This window comes from Gavialis gangeticus, unplaced genomic scaffold (genome assembly GCF_001723915.1).
Source record: "Gavialis gangeticus isolate Ggan-Ray unplaced genomic scaffold, GavGan_comp1, whole genome shotgun sequence".
Lineage (NCBI taxonomy): Eukaryota > Metazoa > Chordata > Crocodylia > Gavialidae > Gavialis > Gavialis gangeticus.
Genome location: NW_017729022.1, coordinates 136,486,891 through 136,499,260, shown reverse-complemented (window position 1 = coordinate 136,499,260; position 12,370 = coordinate 136,486,891). Strand labels below are relative to the sequence as shown.

Sequence of the window (12,370 nt, the reverse complement as noted above, 5' to 3'; positions counted from 1 at the left end):
GTGGTGGAAACAGCGGAGGGATATGAATACCCAGCTGTGTTCCTGAGGTGGGATCTCTGCACCCGCCACACAGGGGACTAGACCCAATGATCTTCTAAGATCCCTTCCGGCCTTACAATCTATAAATCTATGAAATCTGTAGGAAGTGTCTGCTGCAGGCAACTCAGTACTCTGAAACCTCATGGTGACATCAGAAGATGGAAAAGTGGGAGTGGCAGAAACAGCATGTGATGGACTGAACCAAGAATTCAAAGTCACCCACCCCACACAGAAATATGTGCCTGAGCTGCAACAGATTCTGTTGTCCCTAGATAGGCCTCGTCAGCCACCTTCAGACCCACAGGTAGGACAGTCATGGAAAACAATCATCTGCATGTATGCAGCTAAAACTACTTACTTGGATTCCAAGGCCATGGTTATCAGCATAGGCAAAACTCTCAAACAGCTGCACCTCTGTAAGGTGTAAAGATTTCAGGATCGGTCCCATTTGTCAACTACTCTAAATACGCCTCATTGCTTGGCAGTCAGTGGAGCCGCTCTGACTCACACTAGCTGAGGCCTGGTACATAAGCTATAGAATATTTTTCCATGAAAACTGAAATGTGGCTTTAAAGTCAAACCCCATCTATATGTTTCCCCAATGAGCAATCTTATTTTACCCCTTCACATTTTCTTATGCAAACATATGCTGCATGCACCATTAGTCTGGATGACACACAATATGTGTAATATAAAAAAAAGATACACATCAGATAAAGTTTGCGTTTCATAAAGGTTATTTTATTTATTTGATAATGCATTTTTTCCCATTAAAAAATTATTTTCTTCAGCTATTTATTCATTCTTGACCCTTGGAGAGCTTGCTGCCATCTGTTTTTTCTTGGCTTTCCATTACCTCTTCTTCTTTCACTTCTTCTCTTTCCCCCTGTGTACCAGCAAAGGGCTGCACTATGTGCTATCTCATAGCCAAATTATGCAGGGTATTGTAAACACTTTATAAACTTTGCCAGCTGCTAAGTCAAGAGTTCTGCAAGATCTTTCTCAGCATTGGCAACATGCTTCAGAGAAAGGGAGACAGCCGCTCAGAAGCAGATTTGTGGAACAATACAGTGCAAGGTTACACTTCTCTAATTGCAGAGCAGAATTTGCAATGGATTGATAGAGGAAAAAAGCCAAAATACGTTTTTCCTGGAGCACCACGCCTGTATCATTAAGGCAGCCAGGGTTTAGTTATGCTTCAGCCTCTTCAGCTGTAAAATCAGAATGATGCTATTTTCCCGCTGAACCTGGGTGCTGTGTTATGTTGACGTTCGTTCTGTGCTTTGACAACATTTTCTTCAGTGTCTGGTAGAATTATGCAGGTGCTGAATCTTACTCTTTGTAACAAAAAGGGTTGCAATAGGGATCATAGGCTGACATTACTCCCATTGAAGTCAGTGACAATACTCTAAAGGATTTCACTCCTAAAGGAGTAGGTTGGGTCCTTAATACATTTCAGAACTTAAGTTCCATTCTATTGAAATTATTTTGCTGAGAGAGAGCAATAGACTTCGTCTGGTGATGCCAGGAATTCAGTGGTGTTGCAGTGATAGAAATGAAGGTAATAGTACTTACTCTCAGGAGGTAATAGCAAAAGCTTAAGTTGAAACATGTGGGATTCTAAGTTTCCAGCCCAGCTCCCATGAAAATTAATGGGGATCAAGAAAGAGTAGATGTACTGGATCACATGCGGGTCTTATTGGGTCCAGCCTTCTCTGAAATCAATGAGAATTATGCTTTGCTCCTGCTCAGGCCAAGACTAAATTTGGCGTGTAGTTTCTCCATTATCATAAATCAGGGGCTTTCAACCTTTTTAAAGGAGTGTACCTCTTCTGGGTCCACTTCTGGTGGAGTGGGTGGGGGGGTGGTTGCGGCAGCAGCAGCTGTCACATGTGAGCTTCCTCCCCACTACCCCCATCCAGCTGCCTGTGTGTCCTGCAGAGGGGAACCACTGCCCTTGCCTCCTCCCGCCCGACCCTGCTCCTGGGAGGCGGTAGTGCAGGGTGGTGGGTGGCACCACTCTGTCCCCACCTGCACATACCCCCTTGCCCCTTTCCAAGTACCCCCAGAGGTACATGTACCCCTAGTTGACAAACCCCATCATAAATGTATCAATACACAGTAAACATCACATAGCCACTAGAATTACCTATCCACTGAAAGAAATCACCTGGGGCAAATTTACATTCATAGCTCTTTGCTTGTCTTGGATGTTCATACAATGGTTGCATTAGTATTGCCAACACCAAATACTAAAAAATCCTGAATCAGGTCACTCACTAAAAATCCTGAGTCAGGCTTTAAAAAAATAAATAAATAAAAAAAAATCAAGTTCTAAAATAAATAAATTGGTGGCTTTGTCTTCTGGTTTTGTAGCCCTTAATGTGCCCTTGGGTCATATTTTTCAGCATTTCCCCATAACCATCAGGGCTGAAGACTTACCTTTTAAAAAAAGAAAGCTGAAATTCTTTCCTAAGTTGGCTCCAGGACCTGGGACTCCTGTATGAATATCATGAGACGCGATTAAAAATCACCAGAATTGGCAACACTATTGCAGCAGTCCTCACTGTGGGCCTGCTCTGAAGTTCAGTTAAGTCAGAGGACACTTTCCTTGGAAAAACTTGGGATCAGCACTAGAAGGAAGTGTTCATTCCAGTTGGATTTAGGAATCTGTAAGGATCTGGGCCAGGAAATCCATATTCGTGAAGGCACAGAGCTATCCAAAGACAAAGCATTCAGGTTCTGTGTTGGCTATAAATTCACAAAGAACTTCTCAGTGTTTAGATTGTGACTGGAAGGGAAAAAGACAGAAATTTGAACTTAGAAGTTTAGACAAGAGGAGAGAAAGATGTCAGAGTAACTGCTCATAGTACCATAAGGTCACTCTTGGATATCATTCTTGGAAAAACTCCAGGGGTTGTACAAGAATAATGCTCAGCTCAGTGCTGCTTGGCCTAACTCCATCTACCATCCTTCAGCTGCCCTCCATATGTGTCTGAATACGTCTCCTCCAAATTACTTCTCAGAGCTAAAGGATCCAGTGTTCATTTGTAGTGTTCAGGAGATTCGGCTCAGACGTTAAATGAGTATTAGTTTGGCAAGCTTTCACTTTCCTTTATAACACTTTTTGCTAAAAGGATTCCAAGGTGCTTCACATTTCCACAATCTGTCTGTGAAACCCTTGACTTATTTCTCTATTCTTACTATTTTTACAGTGCAAAAACAAGGAGAAATGAAAGAAAAAAAGTTGGGAATGGCTTGGCTTCATAAGATATGTATGTATACTTTTAAATAGAAGTCTATGGTCTTTCAGTCAATCTTAAAGGGATTTAAAGTTACCTGTTTATAAAGTTTTTGACTGCTACAGTTATGTAGCCAGCTGTAGCTTGTGTTTGTAGGTCTGCAATTTCATTCATGGTAAACTAAAATTCATCACTTAAATCAGCAGGAAGTAAACTTTGGTTTAGAAGATTATCAATTATAACTTGTTTTGCATTTTTTTACTGATAACTTTCATTTCTGAAGAAAATTTGTTCTCATTAGTTAGCATAATCTAGTCATTCTTTTTGCTAATAAGGTGTGCTCACAAATTCTATTCATATTTAAGTAATGTGATAGCTTAAGATGCAATTGTTTAGGTTCATATGTTTTATGTTTTCATTATGTTTCAAAATAGTAAATGACTTTTTTACTACATGATTAATTACATTACTTTTGATTTATGTCAAATTGCATATTGATAGAGTTAATTTAAACATACACAAAAATGTTCTCTGAACATTTTTCTAATGAACACAAAAATGTTCTCTGAACATTTTTCTAACGAATAAAAATGTTAAGCTGCTACATGCAAAATGGAAAATTTATGAAAAGCTATTTTATAGTTAAAACTTATTACTGTATTAAAGAAAGAAAGCATTCTTCATGCTTAGTTAATTGCTCTGATTGTTTTGGGTTCTGATGCCCTCTGAGCTGTTAGAATGGGGAGATGTCTTTCTGCTTTGTATTTTCCTGGATTTTCATGTGTCAGTCCACTTCTCAACTATAGTTGATGAACTGAACCAAATAATTCATCCTCTGCAGCTGCATTATAGGCTCAGCAACCCATAATTCCTAGCTGTGTGGTCAGTGACTTTTAATTCTGAGGTAATAACTAACTGTTTAAAACTTTGGCAAACAAAGTATGTAGTGCTTGAATGTTATTTTAAATATAAATTATTCTAAAGGATTGCAGAAGCTGGCATACATTGCTGGGACTCCAAATTTAATTAAGAAGAGATTTATTTCTTTAAAAGAAGCATATAATTGAAAAATCCAATTGTTTTGAATCTACGCTGCACAATTTGCACGGAGCCCCAATTCTGATTTCACATGATTACATGGGAGATAAAAATTAAACCAACATAGAAATGAACCTACTTTAGACTATTCTCTTTTTTTCAGCGAGCAGACTACCCTTTTAGGTTTGCATACAATGCACTCTAAAATTATCAGATATACACCTTGTTTTTGAAAGGCAGAATGAAAGAAAAAAATCATCTTTCCTTGTAGTAAGTAACTGAGCAGCAGCAGCAGTTAGGAAGCTAAGCCTGCTCCTTGTTCTGTTCCCTGTGAATCATGTGACGACTTGACTTTTGCTTTTGCCTAGCAAGTACCAGAAATTGCTCATACCATATTTCGGTGCATATAATGTACACTCCAATTTCTAGCAGCCAGTTTTTGGAAAAAAGATGTGTTAGATGTGTGAAAATATAGTATGAGCTACAGAAACATCTGTTTATTAAAACTGATTGATTCATATTAACCCCTGATAAAGATCCCTTGGCTTCCTTGGATTTACACCAGGGAATCACTTACCTTGTGAGGTTTTTTTGCTCACTATTTTCTACCTTAAGAATGATAATCCCTGGAAATCTTCAGTTCCTGGTGTCCAAATCCATTCAATGTTTATGTAAAATCTCCACCTAGATTTGTAACAGGACAAGGGTGAATGCATGTGTACACATTGATGAAATTATCTGTGTTTAGAAATCTAAGCTGCGTGATCACTGCAATGCATGTATATAGCAAGAACCCGAGCATTTTTCCTTTGGTTAATGGCAAATGCTCTATTTACTTCAATGGAAGGAAAATCCAGTCCTGGGTCCTTGTGATAGGTTAGATCAAGCTGTCTGAGTCATCCCAGCACCAGTATTCAGGCAAACAGTCTTTTTGGCCTCAGTAACATTACTGGCAGCCCTAAATGCTGACTAGCCAGATGAGAGGTCTCAGTCATCTATAGTGCAGAACTGGCATTTTGGTTTTAGGTTTTATATCAAGGCCAAGATACATATCATTGAAGATGGGAGGTGAGAAGTCAAGAATCTGAGCAGCCCAGCTGTTCCTCAGGCAGCTGGGTTGGCTTCCATTTGCAGGGTGAAAGCAGCTGACAACCTCTGCTAGCTGCTCCAAATAGCACCAGCTACTACCAGAGTTCCAGGCTGGCTGAGACCAGTAACCCACCTGGAGTGCATCTACTGTAGCAAGAAACCTTTTTGTCTGCCCCCCCTCCAAATGTGAAGCTCCTCCATATGGCAAAAGCCCCTTTTGCAGTATTTGCCCCCTTTTGGGGATGCTTTCTCTTTTCTACCTTTTCTTCCTTCCTCTCTCTTTTTTTTTATTATATCATTACTGTTTTTATATAAGGTGTATTTGTAGTGAAAATAGAGTTTGTAGATACTTTTACAAATGTACTTTAAGTTTAAAAGTAAGTTGTACCATGTAACAATGTTAACAAGGGCAGGAATCTCTGTATGGAGCAGGTCCCTGAATCATGGTTGATTGTGTAACACAGTAGCTAGTCTGGATAAGCATGTTAATGTTTAATTAATGTGAATTAACTTAATTAGTGTTAATTAACACCTACAAAATCAGAGATCAAGAAGAGGAAAGAATCAATAAAGAGCCAGGAATTCCCAGGAACTTCATTGTTAAAAGGTACAGAAGCCCCGGTTTGAACTAATCAATGCTGGAAACAGACCCTTGGGGCTGAAATACCCCTGATCAACCACTTCCAGAACTCTATTCATCGTGGCAGTGAATCAATCAAAATTCATCAATGGACTTCTGAGACTGCACGTATGTGCAGACATGACCCCTGGGGCTGACAGCTGCCTTCCACCAGCTATCAAGAGGGACGTCCCTTGAGGTCAACTACCCCTGGATTGGGTAAGCCCAAGAATTGAGGAGTCACCAAAGTTTGCCAGAGAGGGATAAAAGGCAGTGAAGAATGACCCCCCAATGGCACCCTCTTTGACCTGACCAGCACCCTGCCTGTCCAGCCAGAAGGACCAGTCGGCGTCCCCCTTCTGAAGAAATATCACATTGAAAGAGGCCTCGACTGGCCATCAACAGCAGACTCCAGTGCTTAGGGATAGGTATATCCTGACACCGGTGCTTAGTGTTTAGAGCTAGCTACTGTGAGTGTGTGTGCGTGCGTGAATGTGTGTGTGTTTGAGGGGATCAGCACCAAGGTTTATGGTCTGACTTTTGCATCCATCCAATAAATTAGAATTTTATGATGACCCTGTGAGTTGGTGCTTTGTAACCAACACTACACGAGACATTTCCTGTGGAGCTGCCTAATTAGCTCAGCAGTAAGGTCTCTGTGGTGGGCCAGTAGGGGGTGCTCCTGAGCCACCCACCTGACTGCGCCCAACCACCTTCCAGGCTCCAAGTGCCTCCCTGGAGGCAACTCATGTCTGGCCGACCCCCTTCCTGGAGCACACCTGTTAGCCTGGGGGTAGAGCTGCCACCACCCAGGGACAGGCTTGATCCTGGCTCTGCTTCCCCTGGGAAACACAGGCCTAGTAGCCCTCCAGGGTACTTGACTCACTTCAAGAACTTGGGGTGCTTCTCTCAGTTGGAAGCACAAGTAGTGGTGTCCCTTAGTTAGCTGAACTAAGGGGACCCCAAGGCATAATCTAGATCCACTCCCAATAAGTCTCCCATGCTAGGTACAAAGGAGAACTGTATTGGTTACAAGGAGTAGGGTTGGAATAGGGTACAGGGTTGAGTAGTATCAGAGAAATCCCATAGAGCAAATGGGGTGGCTGGAGTAGCCTTTGATCATGCATCTGAGTTACTGCAAGCTGTATATCTAGTTAGATCTCAGGTAGCTTATCATCCAGAGGCAGGTGGAGATTCCCTCTGGAGGCAGGCAGTTCCTTGATCATGAGTTTTGAAAGAGAGAGAGCCAGTTTCAGATGGTCCAGCTCTTTTCTCTCTCTGAATTTTCCTCATGGCTGCTGCCCCTTCCTCCTGGGCAGTCCTTAACTTATATCGCCCTTATGACCTCATTTACCTGGTCCAATGGCGGCCAGCACCTGTTGGCTGTCAGCCAAACAATTTGAAATGCATCACTGGTTGCTGGGCAGACTGGCAATCTGTCTTTATCGTCTTTTCTCCATGGCTATATTCTCCCATTCTTTGTCCAAGTTAAAGAATGACTCTCATTTAAAATGTTATGAAAATGGTATTTTATCTGCTGCTGAAAAAACTCCCACTCTGACTGGACAGGAAGAAAGGTATAGGGAGTGGGGTGTGTTTCTGTTGAGATGTCACAGCTCAAATCTTAACATACATCTTTGCAAATAGTCAGTATTGCTCCAATATCTCAGGTATTCCCTCTTCTAGGCATAGTGAAGAAAGTGGAGAATGATGTACTGTATCAGTAATATTACCTCCCTGAGAAAGCAAAATGGCAGAGTTTGAAATGGTGATTGCTATTGGTATAGGAATTACACAAATGTTTCTATCGCTCACTAAGCAAACCAGTTATGAGAATTTTTCACTCAGCTTGCAATACTGACCTGTAGCAATCACAGCTGCCCTGGTACAGCTCTAATGTGCCCCCACCTTACACCTTTGAGATGTTTCTGTCAGAGTCCCTATTTCACAGTACTGGAAATGCATTAGAAATCGCATTCAATTCTACCCTGTTAAATATGTGATGACCCATCCTTTTACATAAGGCTGCATAAATCAGGCACTTGCAGTTTTTCCTCCCAAAGAATTTTACATTTCACTGAAAAGGATTTTGCAGTGGGTATTCAGTGACTGTCAAGAGTATGATTAATGAGTTTAAATCAGATATCATACAATAGATATTTCTGCTGATAAACAGTTGGAATTTTACGGACCCTTATTAAAACAATCTTAATTTTTTTGTGGCATATTTTGATATGGTGTTGGCTAAGACAGCTTTCAGAGTCAGACATAAATTACAGGCAACATTATATTTGAATTACATATATCCCCCCCCAATTGCATTATATGGATTTTTTTATAGTGTTTCTCTGATTGCTTCCTTTCTATTTGTTTAGTTAGTTGACTTCATTGCAAGGGTCTATCCATTACTCAGGGAGATTTTACAAAAATGAAAATGCGTATTAGATCAGTTGCTTTAAAATTCATGTAAGGATACCTAGGGTAAAAGAACATTTAAAACACCTTCAAGACATTTAAAACAATGGGAGATCATATATGAAGAGCTTTAACAATGTCCAGAAGTAGAGGCTTTGGAAGAATGTGTCAATCAATAATTAAAACCAACAATAAGCATCTCTATGATAACTAGTTAGCGATATGTTCTCATGATCCACTTGGAAGCTTTATCCTTTTCTGAATTCAGTAGAGTTCCCAGCCTCCATGATATCTTGTGGCAATGAGTTCTGCTAGTTAACTGACCATTTTGTTAAAAATTACGTTCTGTCATAGGATTCTTTGAATTTAAGGTCAGTTGCCAGGCACAGACAGTGTGAGTACAGGAACAGAAGGCAGGAGTAGAGACCAGGATGGAAATAAAGGCAAAGTGCGAGGTCTGCTGTCTGAACTGAAGGCAATGCAACTAGGCCAGGCAGGACATAGAACAGAAGCTAGGAGATGACAAGGCTATGGTGCCACCATCCATCATACACCAGGCAGGGGCTGCAAGCACGGAAGCAGTGAGCAACCCTTGCAGAATTTAAAGTTGAGTGAGAACAGACTACACATTTTAGCATTTCCTTTACAATGTCTGTCTACATGTTCATTTAAAGGGTTTTTTATGTCTGATAAAACAGACACTAACAGCAAAGAAAAAAACGTGGAAACCACATGGCAAGAAAAACAGGGTTTTTTGTATACTGTACTTAAAAGTACAGGCTTGATGTTGTTGTTATATCCAAAATACCAATTCTTCAATGGCCTCTTGCATTTTAAACTGGCATTTTTGCTAGGTGTTTGAGGCAAGCAAGTCTCCACCATCTCTCTACCTAGTTGTGGCAGTGACTCTGTAATGATAACCATTCCTGGTTTTCCCAGCCCCCGTCTTCAGAAAAGTACAGGCTTTTGTCAAATACATTTTGTGAATAGTGCACACAGTTTACAAGGAAAAGGCAAGTGTTTTCTGAACTTTTCCCCAAAATCCTCAGAGACAGGTTTGAATACCTGTTTCCTCCAGTAGGAAGCTTAGGAGTAGACTGTTCTTGTCCTAATAGTACATTCTTTAAATACTCAAAATGGCAAATAACTAGAGTTAAAGAGGAGGACACAAGTACAGAATTATTTGTTTGGGGGAGGGGTTAGACAGAATTGAGCAAGGAGCTGAGGTAGATGATCTCTTGAGGTCCCTTTAATTTTTATTGCGCTATGAAACTATGATTTACTTAATTTTTCTATACCTCAGGCTGTCTGTAAAATTGGTCAAGTATTGCAAAGATCTGGTATACTAGTGGCCAAGCTGCAGTGTACATGCCACAAGTGGCATAAGCAGCTGTTGTGTATGGCACAGGGATGCTGGCACTGGGGAGCAGTTGTGGGTCCATGCTGATGGTTTTGGCCCGGCGGGAGCTGCACAGCTAGGTGCCACCAAATTCAGTGTTGCCATATCGTGGTGGTAAAGGGATTCACCAGCACTAGGCAATGACAGTACTGAAAATGAGAGTGGTTCTGTCTGACACTTTGGACTTAACTTGTGGCATGCTTGCCAAAAAGTTTGTCCACCGCTGATCTATTAGAAGGGAAAGTGCTGTATGACTGTGTTGCAGGCACTGGACTGCTAGGAGTTGAAGATTTTTCTCTAGGCTTTAGTGTGGGGGCTAGTGCCCTTGGAGCAAGAGAATCCACCTTCTCCTTCTGGCATAACCATGGAATACCACTGGGCCCTGGTGTGAGGCACAGAGCTTGATACTGTAACTACCAAATTGCACCCAGCTATGGTGCAGTTTGGCTCATTGTGGCACCTACCACACAGGAGTGTGACCTTTCGTTAATTAATGCAGGGGGTATTGAGTCCACGGAGAGTATGCATGGTCGGATTTGTATTACTTGACAAGGAGAAGCTTCCTTAAGTTTAGTCATGTGCTATCTCCCCCACTCTGGTATGTCTCCAGTATGCTCAAAAGCAGTAGCAGGAGGAACCCTGGTAGCAGCTTCTTTCCCTCATTTCTAAGTTTGGTCCATGCATGCCACAGTGGGTGGAGTAATGCATACTCAAGAATGGAGCTCCTCAGCAGAGTTGGGGAAGCAGTATAGACATATCCTGGAACTGAGGGGAAAGACTGCAGCCAAAAATTCACAGAGCCTAGCAGAATACAGGATCTGAATCAGTATAACTGTGGCGTCTTGTATCAGATTCATGTATGTGCCATTCTCATGGCAGAGTGAACCGGAACAAAATTTGTTCTCTTCTCCCTTGAGCTCCCTTATCTGTCTGTATCCACCTGCTGTCATCTCTAGTCTTAAACTAAACCCTCTGGGGAGGGAGACCAGCTCTCTCCTTCTGTGTTTGCACAGCATCTAGCACAGTGGTTCTTGACTCTTTTATCCGCAAGGCACCCCTCGTTAGACCTGAGGCTCCCCTCAGAAAATGCCAGTTTTCACTCTGTTTTTGATTACAGAAAAAGTAACAGAGCAATTCCTCTGCTGCTAAGAACTCAAACACCTGCAACGGTTGCAACAGGGTGGGGCATTTTTGACACTGCAAATTCCTATTTGAAATCTCTTGCTTTATCCTGTGAAGCATGTTTGCACATCTGACAGTGCCAGCAGTGCCAGCATGGCACCCTTGAAAGGCTCTCAAGGCACCCCAGAGAGCAGGGGCACCTTGATTAAAAACCACCCACAGTGAAGATCTGGTCCTGGGTGTGGGGGGGCTACCTCAATCCCAACACACACTAGTAACACTGGCCGGACCCTGATGGACAATAGTGGTTTGTGGGGTAATAGAGAAGTCCAGCTGCAAGGAACCTCCAGAGGTCATCTAGTCCAGCCCGCTGTCTGAGGTAGGATCATCCTATCTAAACCACCCCGTGCACCCATAATCTAAACCAGTGCTTCTCAAACATTTCCTCAGCATGACCCCATTTATGGCCCCATCTCCTCAGCATGGCCCCTCACTCCCCACCCACAGCTCCTCCATCCCCACTGCTGCTACCCCATTTGGGATTGTGACTCACCATTTGGAAACCCCTGATCTAAACTGCATAATAGCATCCTCAACCCTGACACAACACAGACCTAACCCCCTACCTGGTAGCAGGTAAACCAGGGGAACCGCAGCACGCGGCATCCTGCTTTGCAGCCAGCATTATCCGGACCCTGTGGCTCAGGGGCACATCAGGCTGGGGATGGGGGAAGTAGCCAGGTGGAGGTGGGGAGCCCCCAATCTGGCCAGGAGGCACCTGCACCGACCACTGTCTTTTGGGGAGAGCAAGGGGGTTGGAGGGGAGCTTATATTGACAATATATTCTAGAAGCAGGAGGTTGGCTGTCCTCTGCTTTATCTGCAGCAGTGTAGGGGGTTAGGTCTGCGCTGTGTCAGGGCTGAGGGGAGTTTGGAGCCCAGCATTTCTCAACCTGTGGGTCATGGCCCAAAAGTGGGTTGCATGGATACACGAAAGGGTGGTGAACGAACTTGAAAAATGGATCCACAAACTTAAAAAATGGGTTCTCCTTGGAAGGAGGGAAAAATGTGCCTTCTCCCTTGCCAACTCCCAGACTGCCAGGGGTTGCTCGGGGGGCTCCCGCGCCCCACACACGGAAGGGCAGTGGGTCGGATGGATCTTTACAAATAGGTCCTGGTACAAAAAAGATTGAGACCCGCTGGTTTAGAAGATGGGGCAGCGGGTAGGCACTGGCCCTCGGCGTTTCCAGATGGGTCCCGGTGCCCAAAAAAGGCTGAGAGCCGCTGCTGGGTGCGGCAAGGGAGGGGGAGGCCGGTGCCGGCCCGGAGCAGGGGCTGGCAGTGCCAGGGCGGGCGGGGCGGCAGCGCGGAGGGCGGGAGCAGCCGGCTTTGTTCTGCACGTGGGGCG

General features: G+C 43.2%; 1 long non-coding RNA gene across 1 annotated transcript; it reads left to right on the top strand.

Moving 5' to 3' along the window:
- The first annotated feature begins 126 nt into the window (after positions 1 to 126).
- LOC109297072 lies at positions 127 to 6,559 on the top strand. Its single transcript, XR_002097188.1, has 3 exons — positions 127 to 138; positions 1,713 to 1,714; positions 6,450 to 6,559. It is a non-coding gene; the product is annotated as an uncharacterized LOC109297072 (long non-coding RNA).
- Positions 6,560 to 12,370: the final 5,811 nt, after the last annotated feature.